The sequence below is a fragment of the Lathyrus oleraceus genome, chromosome 4 (genome assembly GCF_024323335.1).
Source record: "Lathyrus oleraceus cultivar Zhongwan6 chromosome 4, CAAS_Psat_ZW6_1.0, whole genome shotgun sequence".
Classification (NCBI taxonomy): domain Eukaryota; kingdom Viridiplantae; phylum Streptophyta; class Magnoliopsida; order Fabales; family Fabaceae; genus Lathyrus; species Lathyrus oleraceus.
In genome coordinates, this window is record NC_066582.1 from 431579449 (window position 1) to 431594948 (window position 15500).

The 15500-nt window shown below is 40.8% G+C and overlaps 1 pseudogene; it reads right to left on the reverse strand.

Moving 5' to 3' along the window:
- Window positions 1-13002: 13002 nt before the first annotated feature.
- LOC127137831 (formin-like protein 14) lies at window positions 13003-15228 on the reverse strand (annotated as a pseudogene).
- Window positions 15229-15500: the final 272 nt, after the last annotated feature.

The window sequence follows — 15500 nt, forward strand, 5'->3', positions numbered from 1 at the left end:
GTACCTCATCTGGTATGAGGATCAGGGCGACGTAGTTCCCCTACGGAGGGATACAGGACTAGCCAAACCAGATAACAGAGGGAGACACAACTAGGGAGACTAACTTGAGCCTAGATGTTATCATGCAAAATCATCCCTAAGTTAAGGTTTCTAGCTAACTTGCACAGGAAGCAAGCCTATCCTAAAGCACAAGCAATAGCAAACAGTCACAAACAACACACACTATATGCACACAAGTGAGGCTCAAACAAGGGTGGGGTTGCAAGAGCAAGCTATCTGTACAGGGTGAGTTTTGCTCTTAACCTTGACATTGAGAGCCAAGGTGAAGCAGATGAAAAGTGGGTGAAGATAAGACTTCACAGCTCTTATCCCTGGCCAGGGAGAGCTTTAGACAAAGAAGTGTGGGTCCAGGAGGCGGGAACCCTTCTACACTTTAAGACACTGACTCAACTGTACAACAGTACAAGATCTTGGGTTTGTATCCCAATGCATCAACACGGTGGTGTGAGCAGAGGGATGACTCAACAGAATAGCGGGAGATAGATTGCATATCTCTTATATCCGCCCATTTCCTCATAGAGGTCTTTACCTGCTTGGGGACAAAAATAAACAAGCACAAACATTGCCTCTTAAGGAGGACTTCAGACAGGTGCCTGGCCAAGTAACAGGCCAGGTCTTCCAGACTACATGGAGACAAGAGAGTCTACCTCAATGCTTAAGCAAAGCAAAGCAAGCTATTTATCAAGGAACTAATGCGACTATGGTACCTGAAATCAATCAAATACAATCAGTATACCAATCACAGAACTAAACAGCAAATGGTTCACAATTAACTATATACAGACAAACACAAGCCAATGCACCAAGGTGCAAGCTATTAAGGTTCAAACTCAAATGTCAAACCCTGCAAAACAAAGTCAAAATTAGCTATACACAAGTCACAAATCAAGTCCAATGGAAGCACATCATCAAGCATAGGCCATTTGTGCTATTAACCTGAAACACAACTCAAAAGTGAGATCACAAACCACTAGTCCAAGACTAGGGCCAAAATGAAATGAAAAATCCAAAACAGCAAGTGAAAAATGATCAAAACCAAAATAAATCAATTAATAAGAGAATCCAATTGGCCTCACATCAAAACTATGCACCAAATTCAATTCATGCACAATTTAAGTCAAACTAGGCAAGTGTGAACCACATATGAGCAAACAGAATGATCACAACCAAACAAATGCCAAAACAGCTCAATAAATTCCACAAAAATTCCAGCTCAAACAGAACATATTCAATGAGCTACCTATCAAATTTTATAGCATTTGGACAAGAGGAAGTAGGAAAATTAAATCAGGAAGTCATGGTATGCAAAAATCAACCTAAACTAGGTCACAAAAGGCACTTCAACTTCAAGCAAATGTAAAACAGAAATAAAACATTGGAAATGAATGGGACCAAAGCCAAAGTGAACTTAAACATGTTAGGAACCACTCCACTAAATTTCATCTTCATATGGTAAGGTATGAGAATTTCACATAGCATGGAAGTTAATCACTCAAGAAAACCCTTAAAATGTCTAAACAGCAAACAAAAATCCCAATCAAATAGGAAATGGCTCAACAAATCCTACAAAAAATCATGGCAAAACTAGACATACATATGATATCATGTGCAAAAAATCAGAGCCATAGGCATAGCATAGGTATGGAAAATAAAATCAGGAAGTTGACCTAACATAGTGTGACACACATTGTCACACTCAACTTGCACACATCATATCTTGCAAACCACAAATCCAAAATTCACAAACTATACATCAAAATCACCAGCAATGAGTCATGAACAAGCATGTGAAATTTCATTCATTTTGGATAATGCATGATCATTTTATGAAGGAAATGGTGAAACATACATCAAATGCATACATGAACAAGATCAATAGGCCAATCCAAAAAATCACCAGGCACAACTTCCATTATCATACCTAAAAAAACTAGAGACAATCTGGAGATGGATGCAAAAATTCCCATTCAATTTGGATGAAAATTGGATTTATTATGATTTTTTGAAGTTTTGTGAAATAATGAAATATTTATTTAAGTTTTTAAAATGAAAATGATTAAGTTGATGGCAAACTGGTAATTATCATGCGCTCGGCCAAAACGACGCAGTTTCATTAAACTGCCTGGCGCGCCGTGATTGGCTCGGCTTGGCGGTAAACATGTAATTCAAATTGAAGCACAAGGAAACGAATCAAACACTGAAACTGGACGCGTTCATCAACATTCATAGCAGTTCATCATCAAAATCATCATCAAGAACATTTTTGCACCAAAATGAGCAAACAATATACCGTTGGAACCGTCTAAGCATGAGGATCAAGGATATGATGAGGAAAATGTCCAAAAATCAACATACAAAGAGAATCGAACAGAAATAGTTTTGACATGCAATCTTTAAATCCAAATATCTTCAACAATACTTGATGAAATTAAGTGATCTAAGTTGCAATGAGCTCTATAATCTTCACTCTATCAAATCCGCATGTCAATTTCAAGCATAGTGAGAATCGAATCCGTACCTTCTTGATGTGCAGTGCTCGATTTAGGTGTTTTCAAGGCGCGATTGTGTGAAACAAGTGGAGTATGTTGATGTAGGAGGTGTATGGAGTGACTAGATTAGCTCAATTGTGCGTGGACATGAAGAATCTTGCAGCTGCCATTGGTGATCAAGCTTGCACCAGTTGGAGTTTTGGCACGATTCCTGCTCCAATAGCTTCAAACAGCACTCCAAAAGTACCTACAGATGATGATTCCACAAAGAAATGGCAAAAGCAATGGTGAAATCTTGATGAACAATGAAGAAAAAGTGTGTGTAAAAATGGAGAAAATTGAGAGAATTGTGAGACTTTTCTGTTTTGATATGAGAATATGAGATTATGATCATGAGAAACAGTTATAATTATCTCTTTATACCTCACACTAATCCAAAATTTAATCAAGATTAAGCAAATGGAAGTGATTAGCATAATGTGCATTTTCAATCAAAGTGGCCAAAATGCCCTTTTCCAAACCAGTCAATGTATCAGTCCCAATTTGGTTCAAGCAAGTTCCAAATGCTATTTGTGAAGTGTTGCAACTGGTCCCATGTGCATAGGCCATGTATTTCTCAAAATCACTATGTCATGCCAAAAATGCAAATGAATTCACTTGAAAAATGCCATTTTGCTATGAGAGTTTTTGATAAAATGTGATTATGCACCATGAAAGATCACATGAAATGTGGTTTGCTCAAAGAAAAATCAGCAAAATTGGCCTTTCCATGTGAAAGTTATGGCACTTTGAATTTGGGCATTTTCTGAAAATGAGTGGACCATATCTTGCCAACCACACATGGGAATTTCAAGTTCTTCAACTTTTTGGAATGGTGAGATCAAGATCTTCAACTTTCATGTTGGACAAAATTCCATTTGAAGCTTGTATGATTAAGTAATTTTGAGGAGCAAAACTTTCCATTTTGGGCAGCTGAAATTACAAGTCACCTGCCATTTTTGGAAACCTCTTGTCTGACTTTATTTTCTTCCACCTTGATCTTTGGTATGTCAAATGAGACTTGTATGGACATGAATGAAGCCTTTCAAACCATCTCACACCTTCAAATCCATAAAATCAGGCACAGTTGACCACAGTTGACTACAGTTGACTTTTTATGGTTTCAGCTGAAATTCAGCTTGACTGATGACTTCTGAGCATCCAATATTTGGCCAAATCACTTCAAAATGATCCTTAGACCATATGAACTTGATAAATCAACCCTAGGGCTTTGTCTCAATGGAAATAGCACATGCTTGCTTGTTTGACCTGACCTCCTGACCAGTTTGACCTAATCTGTCTGCTGAACTTGCACTTGGGAAAATGGCTATGCAATACTATGCAATGGACTATGTTATGTTAATGACCTGATGATGAAAATGTATGTACACAAGGTAGGTGCAAATTTGAGGTGCTACAGCTGCCCCTATTCAATCAACTGGGAACCCGAATGGACGAAAGCAACGGCTGTCAGACTTTCAGGGTAAACAGGGATTGAATACCAAGAACCGTAGAATTTGCACACTGCTGGGAATCACCAACGGAAACGTCCACTGGGATATTATATTTATTTTTGAGATTTTGATTTTTTCCGATTCTTTTTCTCCTCAAAGGCACAACCACCTCCAGACATCTCAACACGATGAATGGGAACAAAAATCTCAACTAGATGCCAACAGACAACTAGGAAAAACTCGACATTTACCAAGACCAACGAAGAGGTAGCCAGGCATTAGTGAATGACTGGGAAAGGATACCACCATACGTCAACGGACGACATGGGAAAAACTCAACGTTTACCAAAACCAACGGAGAGGTAACTCTACTGGAGGACGACCAGGAAAAACTCGACGTTTACCGAGACCAACGGAGAGGTAACCAGACATCAACGGATGAATGGGAAGACTCGACCAGACGTCATAGGACGAAAGGGAGAAGCTCGACGTTTATCGACACCAACGGAGAAGGAGACTAGACATCAACGGACGACGGATGAACTGGGAAGACTCGACCAGACGTCATAGGATGAAAGGGAGAAGCTCGACGTTTATCGACACCAACGGAGAAGGAGAAAGCCACTTCACGAGGGAAAGGCACCACAATCAGAAACCGAATAGGAAGTCTACTAGGGATTCTGGCTGGGAATCAACTAGACATTAATGAATGACTGGAGAATAGGATGTACAATCAGACGTCAACGGACGAATGAGAAAAACTCGACGTTTATCGAAACCAACAGAGAGGTAAATCCACTTGGGGAAAGGCACAACTAGACGTCATAGGACGACTAGGAAAAACTCGACGTTTATCGACACCAACAGAGAGGAGGAACTCTGAGGGGAATCATCTGGCTATCAACGGATAACTAGGAAAAACTCGACGTTTATCGACACCAACGGAGAGGAGGATTCTTCTGGGGACGACCCTGTGGGGAAAGATATCAACTATACGCCAACGGACGCATAGGAAAAACTTGACGTTTATCGACACCAACGGAGAGGAGGAAACTCTTCTGGGGAGAGAGAACACAACCAAATCATCAACGGATAATTGGGAAAAACTCGACGTTTATCGACACCAACGGAGAGGAGGAAACTCTTCTGGGGAGAGAGAACACAACCAAATCATCAACGGATAATTGGGAAAAACTCGACGTTTATCGACACCAACGGAGAGGAGGAAACTCTTCTGGGGAGAGAGAATACAACCAAATCATCAACGGATAATTGGGAAAAACTCGACGTTTATCGACACCAACGGAGAGGAGGAAAGCTACTTCACTAGGGGAGGAGGACGACGTTACGAACATCGAAAGATCATGTTTACAGACACCAAAGAATACCAGACACTTACGCATGACTGGGAAATCACCGAAAGATGGTGTTTACCGACACCAAAGAGGACCAGACACTTACGCATGACTGGGAAAGCACCGAAAGATGGTGTTTACCGACACCAAAGAAACAACACACACGGGTGCTGACAGGATACTGACATTTACAAGATGACAGGGCAAGGCTAAACACTTGCAGGGGTCTCGCTGGGGAGAAGCAGGCTTTCCTTTCACCAATGGATGAGGAAATAACCTCGGTGGGGATTGTCAATCCTGAATGTCGTCAGGAGCAACTGTAGCAAACGTGCCGTACAGGTTGAACAAAAATCCGCCTTTGCCGGGGATACAGTCTAATGGGGTTTCGAACACATGGATGCATATGTTTGAATTTTTCTAGGGCGTAATGCTCCATCTTGAATGGAAATGCTACGCATTTTTGAAGATGCGATGATTGCTACATGCTAGATGCAAAAAGAACTCCGGCTGGGGAGCCAAACTGATCAGATACTCTAGTTCTGCGGGGAGACTCTGCTTGGAGAATACTCTGCGGGGAGAGCCTTATCGGGGAATGCTTTGCCGAGGAAATACTGACTTCTCACTCATGCTGGAAAAACAAAACTGCTGCCGGGGAAAGGATAGACTCCGCTGGGGAACATCCTTCATAGGACCCACTCTGCTCGGGAAGCAAACAAATATTCCGTTGAGGAACAAACCAGGCAACTCTTCGGGTATTAATCAATACTATTCCACTGGGGAAAGCAAACCAGGCAAATCTCTGGTGAAACTACTCGCCGGGGAGTAACAAGACGACTTTACCGGGGAATGATAAAGCGACTTCACTGGGGAAGACTCAACCAGACCTCAGTTAAGATAGCTTTGGGGAATAATTGCTACTCCACTGGGGACGACCCACGCAATCCACAGGTAGAATAGACTCGGCTGGGGATGCAAACATCAATCTGCTACGAAAACTCGTCCAATCCGCTGGTAGGATGAACTCTGCTGGAGAAATATTTCGTTGAAACCCGCTCCACTCGGGGACTAGCTGGGCAAAACCTCTGTTGGGGATGAAACACTTCTCTGCTGAGGATGAACCAAAATTCTGGCGGGTAAAACACACATCAGACCCTGTGTTGGGAAGAAACATTCACAACCCTGCTGGGAAACAAACGCTCACGACCATGCTGGGGATGGCAATACTATTTCAAACCCGACTGCTGGGGATATAATAGACTCTGATAGCTCTCAATATTGCTTGGAGAGAAAATATCTGCTGGGGAACGCTCACAGATAATGACCTGCAAAACAACCACAATCAACATGCCCCAAGGATACATGGACAAGATACGCTCAAGTGTCCTCAACATTCAAAATGATTTTCAAACGTTTTATCTTTCTGCAAGTTATTGTTAAGCCTTCATGTTTTTATATGCAATGTTTATCAAAAATTCGGACGTTTTTGCAAAGAAAACAGTAAAAAAACAAGAGAGCTATTTATCTGAATAACGACTTTTATTGATTGAAAATGCGCCTGAAAAGGCGAATACAATTGGGAAGCAATTCCTAGAAAGAGGCAATTGCGCATAAAAGGAAAAAATCTATCCTAATGGCAATGTGAACACGGCATCCACTATTTCCCAATCCTGTTATAACTCACAGATCATCAGTTTTCCTCCCAACTCCTTGCTTTCTGAGAAGAATGACTGGACCGATCACATCTTTCGAGATGGCAGATGACGAAGCGTGATGAAGTACATATAACTCAGACTGTAGTCTCCGCTGTAATCCCTCTTTTGGCTGGATCGCCCTCTCGGGTTTTCAATCCACCAGGATACCCATTTTTGCCTAAGCCGCCCTTGCGGGTTTTCGACTTACCGGGTGTACAAATTCTTTCCATTTTTATCCCTAATTTTTGCCCGAACCTTTTCTTTCTGTTTTTTTGGTTCGCCGGGATGCCCTTTTTTGCCTGGACTATTTTATTCTTTTTGTCCAGCGGGTCAATTTACGCGAAGTATTTTTTGACTACATCTGAGTTAACAGGGGACGGAAAATCTTCACCATCCATAGTTGTAAGCATCAAGGCTCCACCGGAGAAGACCTTTTTCACAACATATGGACCTTCATAATTAGGAGTCCACTTGCCCCTGTTATCTGTACCGGGAGGAAGGATCCTCTTCAGAACTAGATCACCGATCTGATAGCTCCGAGGACGCACTTTCTGATCAAAGGCTCGCTTCATCCTTCTCTGATACAACTGCCCATGGCACACAGCTGCTAGCCGTCTCTCTTCGATAAGGCTTAACTCGTTAAACCTTGTTCGAATCCACTCGGCTTCGTCCAGCTTGACATCCAATAATACCCTCAGAGAAGGGATCTCCACTTCAACTGGTAGGACTGCTTCCATACCATACACAAGGGAGTACGGGGTTGCCCCAGTCGACGTACGTACCAAGGTACGGTACCCATGCAAAGCGAAAGGCAGCATCTCATGCCAATCCTTGTACGTGACGACCATCTTTTGCACAATCTTCTTGATATTCTTGTTTGCCGCCTCTACAACACCATTCATCTTTGGTCTGTAAGGAGAAGAATTGTGATGTTCAATCTTGAAATCTTTACACAGTTCTTTCATCATCTTGTTATTGAGATTCGAACCATTATCAGTGATGATTCTCTCAGGAACTCCATAACGACAGATGATTTCTTTCTTGATGAACCGGGCAACCACTTGTTTGGTAACGTTAGCATAGGAAGCTGCTTCCACCCACTTGGTGAAGTAATCAATCGCGACCAGAATGAAGCGATGTCCATTCGAAGCAGTAGGCTCAATCTTCCCAATCATGTCAATGCCCCACATGGCAAACGGCCAGGGCGAGTTCATGACATTCAACGGGCTTGGTGGTACATGCACCTTATCAGCATAAATCTGGCATTTATGGCATTTCCGAGCGTATTTGAAGCAATCGGATTCCATAGTCATCCAGTAATAACCGGCTCTCAACAGTTTCTTCGACATTGCATGACCACCAGCATGGGTACCAAACGAACCCTCGTGCACTTCCTGCATCAACATGTCTGCTTCGTGTCTATCCACGCATCTGAGCAAGACCATGTCAAAGTTCCTCTTGTACAACACGTCATCCTGATTCAAGTAAAAGCTTCCCGCTAGCCTTCTCAGGGTCTTCTTGTCATTCTTTGACGCACCTTCAGGATACTCCTGAGTCTTGAGGAAGTTCTTGATATCATAGTACCACGGCTTCTCATCGATCATAACAGACTCGGCTGCAAACACATACGCAGGCCTCTCGAGTCGATTCACCGCAACATGTGGCACATGATTCCATCAATGAACTTTTATCATGGAAGATAAAGTAGCCAAGGCATCCGCCATCTGATTCTCATCCCGCGGGACATGATACAACTTCACCTTCTTGAAGAACGTCAGTATTCTTCTGGTGTAATCTCTATACGGAATCAAATGCGGCTGGTTCGTATTCCAATCTCCATTAACCTGATTGATCACTAGAGTGGAATCTCCGAAAATGTCAAGAGTTTTGATTCTCAAATCAATGGCTTCTTCTATTCCCATGATACAAGCCTCATACTCAACTTCGTTGTTGGTGACGTCAAAAGTCAATCTGGCAGAAAAGGGTATATGAGCACCTTTCGGATTGATCAGCACTGCACCAACACCATTACCGTTCACATTCACGGCCCCATCAAACATCAGTGTCCACTTGTCATCAGGATCCGGTCCTTCCTCGACAAGAGGTTCTTCACAATCTTTCATCTTAAGATACATGATGTCTTCATCAGGGAATTCAAACATCATCGGCTGATAGTCGTCTATCGGTTGTTCGGCGAGATAGTCTGACAAAACACTACCTTTGATAGCCTTCTGCGACGTGTACTGGATATCGTACTCTGTTAAGATCATCTGCCAACGGGCAACACGTCCGGTGAGAGCCGGCTTCTCAAAGATGTATTTCACGGGATCCATCTTAGAAATCAATAAGGTAGTATGGTTCAGCATATACTGCCTCAGTCGGCGAGCAGCCCAGGCCAAAGCACAACAAGTTTTCTCAAGCTGTGAATATTTGATTTCACAGTCGGTAAACTTTTTGCTAAGGTAGTATATGGCATGCTCTTTTCGACCAGACTCGTCACGCTGTCCCAATACACACCCCATCGAGTTCTCGGTCACTGACAGGTACATTATCAATGGTCTCCCTGGAACGGGAGGAATCAGGATTGGAGGTTTCTGTAAATACTCTTTTATCTTGTCAAAAGCCTTCTGACAATCATCATTCCATTTGATTGCCTGATTCTTTCTGAGCAATTTGAATATTGGCTCACACGTGGCAGTTAGGTGAGATACAAACCTTGCAATGTAGTTCAATCTCCCTAAAAACCCACGAACCTGCTTTTCAGTTTTCGGTTTAGGCATTTCCTGAATAGCTTTGACTTTAGCTGGATCAACCTCAATCCCTTTTTCACTGACAATGAAGCATAACAGCTTCCCTGATCTCACCCCAAACGTGCACTTGTTCGGATTCAGCCTCAGTTTGAACTTTACCAATCTGTCAAACAACTTCTGCAAGTTAACCAGGTGCTCCTCTTCTGTCTGCGACTTCGCAATCATATCATCCACGTACACTTCAATCTCTTTGTGCATCATGTCATGAAAGAGAGTCGTCATTGCCCTCTGATAGGTAGCACCGGCATTCTTCAGCCCAAATGGCATCACCTTATAGCAGAACGTGCCCCAAGGTGTAATGAATGTCGTCTTTTCCATGTCCTCTGGCGCCATCCTAATCTGATTATAGCCCGAGAAACCATCCATGAAAGAGAATACCGAGTGTCGCACCTCGAAAAATGGGGATACGACTTCAAAGCGAAGCGCGATCGCACGCTCGCAATGATGGACTGAACAGAGTCGCCACCGAACTTTATTTATTCCTAAAAAGGAAAGGGGAAATATCGATAAAACCCAAGACAAAAGAAAGGATAAGATATGGTCATCGCAACCAATATCAGGGTTCGGGAGTCGATTACGCAAGGGGAAGGTATTAGCACCCCTCACGTCCGTTGTACTCAACGGGAACCATTAGGTCAGTTGTGTGCATTAATGTTAGTTTGAAATGTTAGGCTTTTCAATTTATTAGGTGGGAAAGAAAGAATAAAAGAGAGAAGAAATGTTTTTGGATTTTTAACGAAGGACTAAACCTAAGTTTTTTATTAGTGGGCCTGACAAGATTTACAAATCCTGCTCCTACGTATCTCAATAGAGAAGTCAAGGCTTACGTAGTTCTGGGTAGAAAAATGTTTGTTTGTTGGTCGATTTTAGCGAAAGCTATATTGTATTAATCGACAAAAACATCGTTTTACCCAAAACAGATGAGGAGTGGACGCATACCACACATCGAACGGATTTATAAATCTACATTCGGAAAAGCGTCATTTATCTCTACTCAACAATCGTGGCCGAAACATTGTTTTGTATCACTTAAGACAATATATCTTTCATTTATGAAAAAGGTTCTTTGATTAGTCGCACGGCGGCGAGAAAAGAGTTTGATTGGTTGGATGTGTTTTGAGTGATGGCGAGAACTTGGATGAGCAAGATATACATCTCGAATCCTAGCCTCAGGAGTGCACGGTATACACCATGTTCCATTTCCATCTTTATTGAAAAAGGTTAAGATAGGAATTAAGTATTTTGAAGTTTGAAAGACGAGTACTTGTGACCTACAAGCTCTTACAGCTTGGGTCTAATACTCGGGACTACGTCTGGACATTCCACCCAGGCAGTCTGTTTCTTTCCCATATTGCTAAGAAAATGATTTGAATATTTATGAATGTTAAGAGAAGACGAATATTTATGGCTTGCAAGCTCTTACAGCTTGAGCCTAATATTCGGGATTACGACTGGATATTCCCTCCAGGTAATCTTTTTCTTCCAACTTTATTTAGAAGGTGATTTGAGATACTTACGGATATTTTAGCGAGAAGACGAATATTTATGACTTACAAGCTCTTACAGCTTGAGCCTAATATTCGGGATTACAACTGGATATTCCCTCCAGGTAATCTTTTTCTTCCAATTTTGCTTAAGGAAAGGGTTTGAATATTATGTTTGATTTGTGAAATGATCTTGAAATAATTCATGTTTATTTTTGGAATGTATTTTGAAATTGAGGAAAGTTGAAATTGATTTTGAAATCAAATGAAATTTGAGTACGATTATTTACACGTGTAAAAGTATGGATATGGGTATTAATAACATAACTAAACTAGTTAACACACAAAAGTCGACTAATCGAATAAAATAATATCGGAAATTCAACCATTAATTAAATCTAAAAGGTAAACATTTAAAGATACAAACAACTAAATATTAATTAAATTAGATTGATAGAAACTTCAAATAAAATAAATAGTAGAAGTTATATACAAAATTTAAATAAAATAGTAAGTATAACAAATATAAGCATGAAGATTTGCTATCTCCAAGTATTGAACCCACCCCCATAAAGGCAATGAAAGTAATCTCTCTCCACTAGGCCACTCATAATTATTTATTATTACAACAACAACCGAAATACATAAACCAGAACAGATTGGAATAAAAACTAAAAAAGAAACTAAAATAAAGTAGTCTGTTAGACTACCAATTAAAAGTAGAAAAAAAGAAAAAAGTCCCAAGACAAATAACCCAGCCGCCTGGCTGTTGGGTTCATGGACTAACAACTAATAAATTTCTAGGGAATAAAAAAGACAAAGCATTAATACTCACTATTAAATAAAACATAGGAAGCTTAAACGTAAAAAAAAATTAAACGTTTGTTTTGTTAATAAATAAAAAGGGATAAATGATTAAAAAAAAAGGGTGAAAGGTGCTGTAACAGAACCTATTCCTCGTCCTCAATCTCTCCCGTGCCCACTCAATCTCTCGTCACTCTTACTCCTCTCCCTCAATCGCTTTCAAACTTTGCTCACCTCTCTCAATCGCCCTCTCTCACTATGAACATGCAAAAATTCCATGGCATCAAAAGAGAAGTCAAGTAAGAAGCTCACCTCCGGCGGTGACGACGGCGACGGCGAGGTTAAAATCTTCCTGCTTTACCTCTTCAACCTCAGTTCTTTCGCCGTTTCTCGATTAGGTTTCTTTTTCCTCTTTTTTTTGAATTAGGGTTTCGTGTTTATGGTCGCCTCCCTCTCTCTATTTCGTTTTTTTTGAAAATTAGGGTATTTGTGTTTTTTCGCCGCCCTCTCTCTATTTCGTCTGCTCTATTGATTTCGTTCTCCCTATTTATGCTCTGTTGATTTAGGGTTTCGGTTTGATGCTCAATGGTCCCATGGAGAAAGTTTTCAGAAATGCTTTTGGATGCTCAGAATCGGAGTGCCTTCTTTGATCATTGGACTCGGAAAGGTAATCTGAACATAACCTTTCTTCTGGCTTTTGTCTTAATCCCAAATTGGGGAATTTCTTGAATTTTACTGCTTGACAGTTATTTTGCTTTACTGCAGTGACAATTAGCAACAATTCATGGGCAACTTCGGTTATTTGCAAAGCTCCGATTATGAACACGGGTTAAGTGTGTTATTGGCACTGTGTTTGCTATTATACAATGCTGTACGTGACTTCACATCAGCTTCGGCAAAATCAAGAAAACTCTTCAACACCTTGCGAAATCCTGAAGATATAGAACCATCGTTTTCAGAAGCAGTAAGTTCTTGCTCAATCTTCTCTTAACCTTTATGCACAACTTGCATCTTTTCAGCTAATGCTTCTAGTTGGATCTTAGAAGAAAACCAAATTGAGAAGATTCTTGTCAAAAATCTATCAGTTATGGCATTTTTCTCAACAAGAAGCTTACACACATAATGTACTAAAGTCATTTTGTCGTTTCTTGCACAGGTATCAGATAACTTGAGAAGACTGTCCAATTTGAATCCTACTGCTGATCCTCGGGCTGCTCCCTGACCAGAAGAAAAAGTGATTTTAAAAGCAAACACCCTTAACTTGGATTCTACTCGTGGAACCTTCATCAGCTCCATAAAAAAACTGCTCACACTTTCCAAGCATATCCTTGTTCCCGGTATAGTTCTTCAGCACCTCCATCTCTTCCTTTGTAGGACAGAACTTGATGAGGGTCTCAAATTCTGATATGTCTATTTCAGGGACCCTTGAATCACTGCCTTGTTTCTGTGAATCAGCCCATAGACTACCTTGTGCTGCTCGAGAAACTTTCACCCAATGTAGAGGCTTTAATAAAATTTTCTTAACAGCAATGGCACCAGAACCACGACCTCTTCCCACATTTGTTGTTGCTAAAGAAGCTTTGCCTGTAATCGTGATTTATAATGCTACATGATAATGTATGGTTATATGCTTGTGAGTGCTTTGGAATTTTGGCTGAATTCTGCTAGTTGCTTTTATGCAGGTTATGGTTGGGTAACTTGGTGATTTGCATTCGTGTTGTATCTCTGCTATCCTTCTTGCATTGTCTTGAGGCTGCTGTAGAGGTCTCGCATTTTTGCTTTCAGGTGTTGAATTCCATGATTCGCTTCAGTTTTCCTCTCAAAGCTCTTAATTTGATCTACATCTTGAACCTTATGCATAGGATGACCAAACAACTTTTTTTTCAAGCTCTTCTATTTGATTGACAAGTTCACTATCTCTGAATCTCGTACGTCCATGTCCTTTACAGGGTTAAGCTTTGGAAGACCTTGAGGAAAACAATTGCCCAGCTCCTGAACAGCAAGGAGTATGTTTTGAATTTGGTTGATGCAGGTCTAATTGTGTATTGAGTGCAGCAGGCTGGGATATTAGATTCCTCATCAATAAGTGTTCAACAGTGGACTCCACCAGTGCCCTATCCCAATCTTTAACCCTTAATGGCAGCATTATTGCAGGTGAAGAAAGTAGGATAGTTGATAACAACTTCCTATTGAAAGAGTTAAGTATATCTATCATAGGCTTCATCATCTTTGTTATTTTGCAGAGATATCCGCATGGCATATGAAGGACTTTTGTTCTTCTCCTTCTCTTCCAACCTTAGCTGCACAGCTTTTTGAAGAGCTAGCCTTAGTGCTACATATGCTGCCTTTCTAGATTTTATGCACTTAATAGCTCTCTCTTCAATCCTTGGATCAGCATAGATCTTCCACCAAGTATCATCCATGAGTTGCTTTCCTTTTCAGCATGTACATCTCAGAAGAGTCGCACCAAAGAGACAAATTTTCTCATATCATCAAGAAGCCGCTTTTGTTCCCTCTGTCTTTTTCAAGATTAATTTTTGCAAGCTTGCTTTTATGGGTTTTGATTTTATTTTCTTTTGTAGGATTGAAATTGAAGTGTTGATTGTGTTAAGGATTTGTTGCAGGGCCTGCCATCACTACTGTTATGATGTTTTGGGCGTGACAAGGCATAGCTCTGTTTGAAGTTATGCGGATTGTTAGGAAGCCGGTTTGGCCCTGAGATCCGTGGCTAGAAAAAAAGGATTAGCATTTCCAAGCATACTCCACCTGGCTAGAACCGGAATGTTTTCCCCCTTGTGCAATGAATTGCTTTCCTTATTAGTTCCCATTCATGCACTTTTTCCTTTGTAACATTGATAGGTTATTAATGGTCTGTTTAAATTGGTCTTTGTTACCTTGTCCACTAGTGAACACATTTGTTTGTAAAAAGTAATGTCGTCCCGTTCTGTTTCCCAAGAACTCGAAATCTATCTTATCATGCTCAGCATTTTGTGAAGATAAATAGACAGCAGTAACAGTTCCAGCAGAATCAATAGGAACCATCTTAATGTTCATGTTGAAATGACCAAACAAGTATGAACCTTTGGGCAGAAAACCAGTACCAATGGATTTATCAAGTATGAGTCAACAGGAACTATCATAATCCTTTTGTGGAAGACCATGCCCTGGATCAAGAGGAGAAAAGAGGAAATAATTTCTTCGAGACTGTAGAAAAAACTGATACGTCCCATATAGCCACATTGGCTCCACCCTGATAACTTATGCATTCCGATTTCTTATCAATCCCGTAAACAAATGACCTTACTATAAGATCT